At 50.4% G+C, this 5185-nt stretch overlaps 1 pseudogene; it reads right to left on the reverse strand.

The window, feature by feature from the left end:
- Positions 1–830: 830 nt before the first annotated feature.
- The window catches only part of LOC103086676 (vacuolar protein sorting-associated protein VTA1 homolog), an 11377-nt pseudogene continuing 7022 nt past the window's right edge, over positions 831–5185 (reverse strand).

Consider the following 5185-nt stretch of genomic DNA (forward strand, 5'->3'; position numbering starts at 1 on the left):
GTGCAGCAAGAGAGACATTTCAGGCCAACGGGAGGCAGCCGCCAGCCAGGCTCTGCTGTCCTTTCATCCCCGTCCATCCCAGCAGGTCCTGCTGAGCGAGTTCCTCTGCGGCCAGGCAGCCCTAAGCCTGGCCCCTCCTCGTGGGAGGTGGAGGCTCCAGAGACCGTGTCCAACAGCCAGAGGCAAGTTCAGTGGGAACAAACATTGGAACGCTTCACAGAGAGAACATGTTCTGACCACTTTCCTCCTGTGAGGCAGAGACGCTGGGCCTTTGGCATCAATCAGCCAGTCATGCTCCATTAGCATCTTTAAAGCCAGTTACAACTTCTAACTTCCTGAGGCAGAGACAGCTAAGGTTCTCCCTGTTCCTTCCTAGAAAAACGTAGGGAGCAATCAGCCCAGAGAGTGGAGAGTGAGATTCAGCTACAGCCTTCATGGTCAATCTCCTGGGAAAGGACGCAGAGATGACGTATGTCCACTGTGATTCCACCTGCTTTTCAAGAAGAGAAGCATGATCACCTGCTAAGTGTCTGGAGCCCTAAGCCTCACGTGGCGGATCTGATGGAAGCCTTGCTACAAAAAGAGAGTATTTTTTCCAGCTTTACTGAGGTATAAGTGAGAAATAAAACCATGAGATATTTAAAGTGTACAATGCGGTGATTTGATATATGTATACATGTCACAAAATAATTTAATCCTACTTTGTAAAATGAACATTTCCATTGCACATCACCACTAAAACCTAGTGCTCTCAAAAACGTCACTGATGCCACTAGTAAGGACGTGATTCGGGGTTTTCTAGACACTCATCCACTTGTTACTTCCTGGCCTCACGTCCCACCGCTGGTCCACTGCGTGCCCAGCACCGCGTGGGCCTGAGGGCACACAGGGACAGACAGTCGTGACCCCCGCCGAGCAACGCATCACAGAGCAGAAGCCACTGGGAAGGAGGACACAGAAGGTGCTAAGGGACGCGAATTCGGTTTGCAAAACTAGTCAGACGATGCCTGCTCATAACATTGTGACTCATCGGAGTTCTGACACGACTGTGACTCAGGACACCACCGAGATAAACACAGAACAGAGCTGTCGTTCATTAATGATCTGATTTCAGACCTTTAACACAGTTTCAACATGTTTAGCTTCCAAGGGAAGTGAATTCTTGGACTGGGAGTGGCCCCGTGGCTGAGTCCCCTCGGGATCCCACAGGCAGCTGCACAGGCCACCACGCGGTCCCTCGGCCCCCTCCCTGCCCACCCTCCTCCCACATCAGCTCTTCTCGGCCTTTGGGTTTCTGAGCCTGCAAAGCAACAACGGCGCATGCAGACTAAACCCACTCCAGCTCACTGATCTCCGTGTAAGTGCCATTCCTTCAAAACGGGCAGCCCTCATGCTACTGCCTGTCCGGCCAAGTCACCCCGATAGCAAATAACCCTTTAGAAACACCCTTGACTTACCCGCATGCCACAAAGCCTTTTACAACAAGTGTTTTTACTCGCAATAACTTCCTCGTATGGCATGTGTGTTTCTATAATTTTCTTTTGACTAGAGGGTAGAGAACAACATAAGAATAAAAATCCCATGATTGCAGTAAAGTATACCTGACCTATTCAAAAGGTATACAAATAACTTTTGTAAAAAAGAAACACTTTTTGTTTGTTTTTCTGGTCTACAAACTCCAGACACATGAGTGACAGAGGCTTATGTTCTTTGAAGGCCTAACATCCAGCCCAGCACAGAGCAGCTGTTTCTTGAGTGTGGGCTCCTTCTTGCTCTGGGAAGATGGGCCAAGGTCAGTGTCATCAGAGTCACACGGGGCTGCTTCCATTCTTCCTTCCAAGGTTCCAACTTAGGATCTGGGAGCCTCATTCTGAATCAGATAAACTCTCCTGATATTTGATTATTTCCTGTGTTATTTGTTTAATCCAAGACACAGAAACAGCTACCTGAATTAAAGCATCCTTCACCACATTGCCTTTAAAAGCAAAAGTAACCTGGGATTGGGTATTTCCAGGATCGTGCAGGACACAGCTTACTTCTGAGGGGGGTGGACGGGCACAGGTGCAGGAGAGACGCTCCCTTTACAGCCTGTGGAACGTTGGAAACCGTGTCCCATAACCGAGCATTAACTGTTCGAAACGAGCACAGTTAAGTGTCCCAATAGTAAGTCTACTGTAAGTAAGTAATAGGTGTATTGTACATAAAATGGGAGAATGAAGTATAGACCATCCCACACTCATCCTTTCTTACCTTTGTAATTGGCGAGTACCCCTGTGTGCACCCCAGCCAGGCTCTGCGGACTGTCCCCCAAATCAAGCAGTTCAGCCCTGAGGGAAACAGAAATTGGGTGTCTCAGCCTCCAGCCACCATAAACACCACGTGTCAGGCCAGCACCCAGCACTTGCGGGGGCACGATTCCTAGGGGGTCAAAGAGGGGCTAGGCCCTCAGGGAAGGAGGAGCCCTCTGTGCACCCCGTGAGCCAAGCCACGGAGACAGGCCATGCCGAGCAGGACACACGGGGCTGGGGCCGCCCTCCTCGGCGTGAGGGTGGGGAAGAGGGCCCGGCAGTGGGAGCCAGGGTGGGAGCCGTGAGCTGTGTGCCATTTCCAGGTAGGGCTAGGAAAAGCTTTAGAGACCAGTTTACAATTATTGTAAAATGTAGGAGGATGAGATGCAGAAAGATTAGGTAATAGTTCTATCAGTCAGGGCTGCCATTTTGATACCAGGCTTTGTGATGCTAGCGTGGTGCATGGGTATACGTGTGTGTCTGTATGTTTGTACGTCTGTGCACGCACATTTCTGCACACACGTACCTGCGTCGTCACACTGCCGTGCGTGATCTGTCATTGGACACACCCCAGCTCCCGCCCCTCCTCTGTTGCTGAGGGACATCCATGTGACATCAAGTGGCAGATGAAGGGCCGCCTCCCGTGCTCCAGCTTGGAGGGAGCCACCTCATGACCCAGATGTGGGCAGTGCACGTGGACACGTGGACTTTGGTAATAGGAATTCTCACACAGACCACCGTCTTTATGGGACCAGAAAGGATGGACTTCTGTTTCCTCCCAGCAGCTTCACTGCGGCTCTTCACCTTGACAGCCCCAGAGGTGACTCGTCTTTTCTAGAAGCTGGATGAGATCCTTCAGTTTTCAAGATGTTAGTTTCGCCCTCTGGACAGCACTGTTCATTTGATTCAAACCGTGCAAAAGCTGGGTGACTTTTAAACAACTTCTCACGATTCTCAGGTAACTGGGCTGTGATAGAAAAAAGAAAAGAAAATGGGCAAGAGAAGAGCAAAGCACACCGATTAAATGACAACAGAATGGCGATGCTGCTAATTTTATCAAACTGCAAGCTGGGTACTTAATTCACATAGTCACAGCTCTTTCCTCTAATACCTAAAGTAGAAAGCAAATACAACTGAATTGGGAGATCGGGATTGACATATATACATTAATATGTATAAAATGGATAACTAATAAGAACCTGCTGTATAAAAAATAAAATAAAATTCTAAAAATCCAAACAAAAAAACAAATACAACTGAACGGCAAGTGGTGTGATGGGTTTGGATTTTGCGGGCCAAATGTGGATGTGCCTCTAACTACTAGCCTAATAGACTGCTGAGTTCCAAACCAATCACAAGAACAGCTAATTCACCACAGTCGGCTGTATCCCATTGAATTCCGAGGAGCGGGTAACAGGGGCGGGCGGTGGACTCGGGTCTGAGGGCCATGTGCTGACGAAACAGCCCCTGGGGGTGTCCTTACCCTGGGGCCCATGTTCCCCGCACCCCCGGTTGCTGTCCAGCCCCCAGAGGCCATGCACGCGGGTCCCCGGGGTTGATCCTCAGCCTCTTCCTCTCCCCACTCCCTATTTCTCCTACAAAACCTGGTGGGTTCCCATGACCTCAGCCTCACTTATGTTCTTCCCGATTCACAGGTCCAGACCCAGACTCTCTTCTGAGCCCCGTGTTTCCAGGCACAAACTAAATGTCCTTAACCAGAGTTTCCTGGTGCCTGGGATTCACCTCAGAAAGAAGATACTGTTTCCATCTCCCCCAAAGCCCCCTCGCATCTTCTGGGACAGGTTCGGCAGCGGGAGTCTCTCAGGTCGCCCTCTGACCCCGACGACCTGTGACCTCGTCCTCCGAGCTCCCCCAAGAGGGCCCCTCGTCCCTCTCGCAGATAACTCAACGCTGTCAACACTTTCCACGGACTGTACACTGAAACCTCACAGCAATCTAAGGATTGAGTGTTATTATTCAAATTTTTCAGATAAGACTGAGGTTTCAAGACTTTAGCCCAATGACGGAGACCACGCAGCTGGGGAGATATAAAACCGTTGTCACGGGCAGATCTGTCTCCCCACAAAGCTCAGACTCTTGAACCAAAGGAGTTGCAACCTTGTGTGTGAACCACATGTCACAAACTAGCACTTCAAGGACAGCCTTGGTCAGCGTCCCAGGTGCCAGGTGACCATGAGGCATGGAGAGCATCTACAGGTGAGTGGGAGTAATAGGGCGTCTACAGGTGAAGAGCGGGGGTCAGAAGCTGGTGATGGCATTACAATCCTGGCTTTTCATGATCTCACATTTTCAAGTCTGCCCCACCCACACTAGAACCAGAATTTACTTATCAATCTAAAATAGACCTCATTCTAAGTAGATCTGCTGTCTTCTGATTCTTTACACGTGGAATGGCTGGTCGCTGGCCGGCAGGTGAACCCTGGCTTTCTTAGGAAGCATTTAGGGATCTGCCACCAGCCAGCACGTCCACCTTTGTCTTCAGTGCTTCAGTGGTACCACTCGGGGGGCACATCCACCAGGATCTTTCTCTCTCTGTGTCTTCCATGTGCTATCTCTTCTCTCCAGAGTTCCTGTCCTGTCCCCCAGGTTTATTCACCTATTACCGCTTTCTTATCCCTGGAAACTCAGTTCACAGCTAATTCCTCGGGGCATATCTGCCTGGTCCCAGAGACTGGCGAGGGGGCCCTTCTCGCACTCACTGCCGGGAGTGGCGTCCTGGGAGTTCTTAGCGTGTCATGTGTCGGGGTGAAGACGGCTGAAGACGGAGTGCAGCAAGGATGGTGCTGAGAGTATTTGGACTTTGGGGGCAGATGTTTAGACGAGGCGGCGGAAGAACATATGCAGAAGTAAGGAAGGTGTCCCATCAGCAGGAAAAC

The sequence above is a fragment of the Lipotes vexillifer genome, unplaced genomic scaffold (genome assembly GCF_000442215.2).
Source record: "Lipotes vexillifer unplaced genomic scaffold, Lipotes_vexillifer_v1.1 scaffold459, whole genome shotgun sequence".
Classification (NCBI taxonomy): Eukaryota; Metazoa; Chordata; class Mammalia; order Artiodactyla; family Lipotidae; genus Lipotes; species Lipotes vexillifer.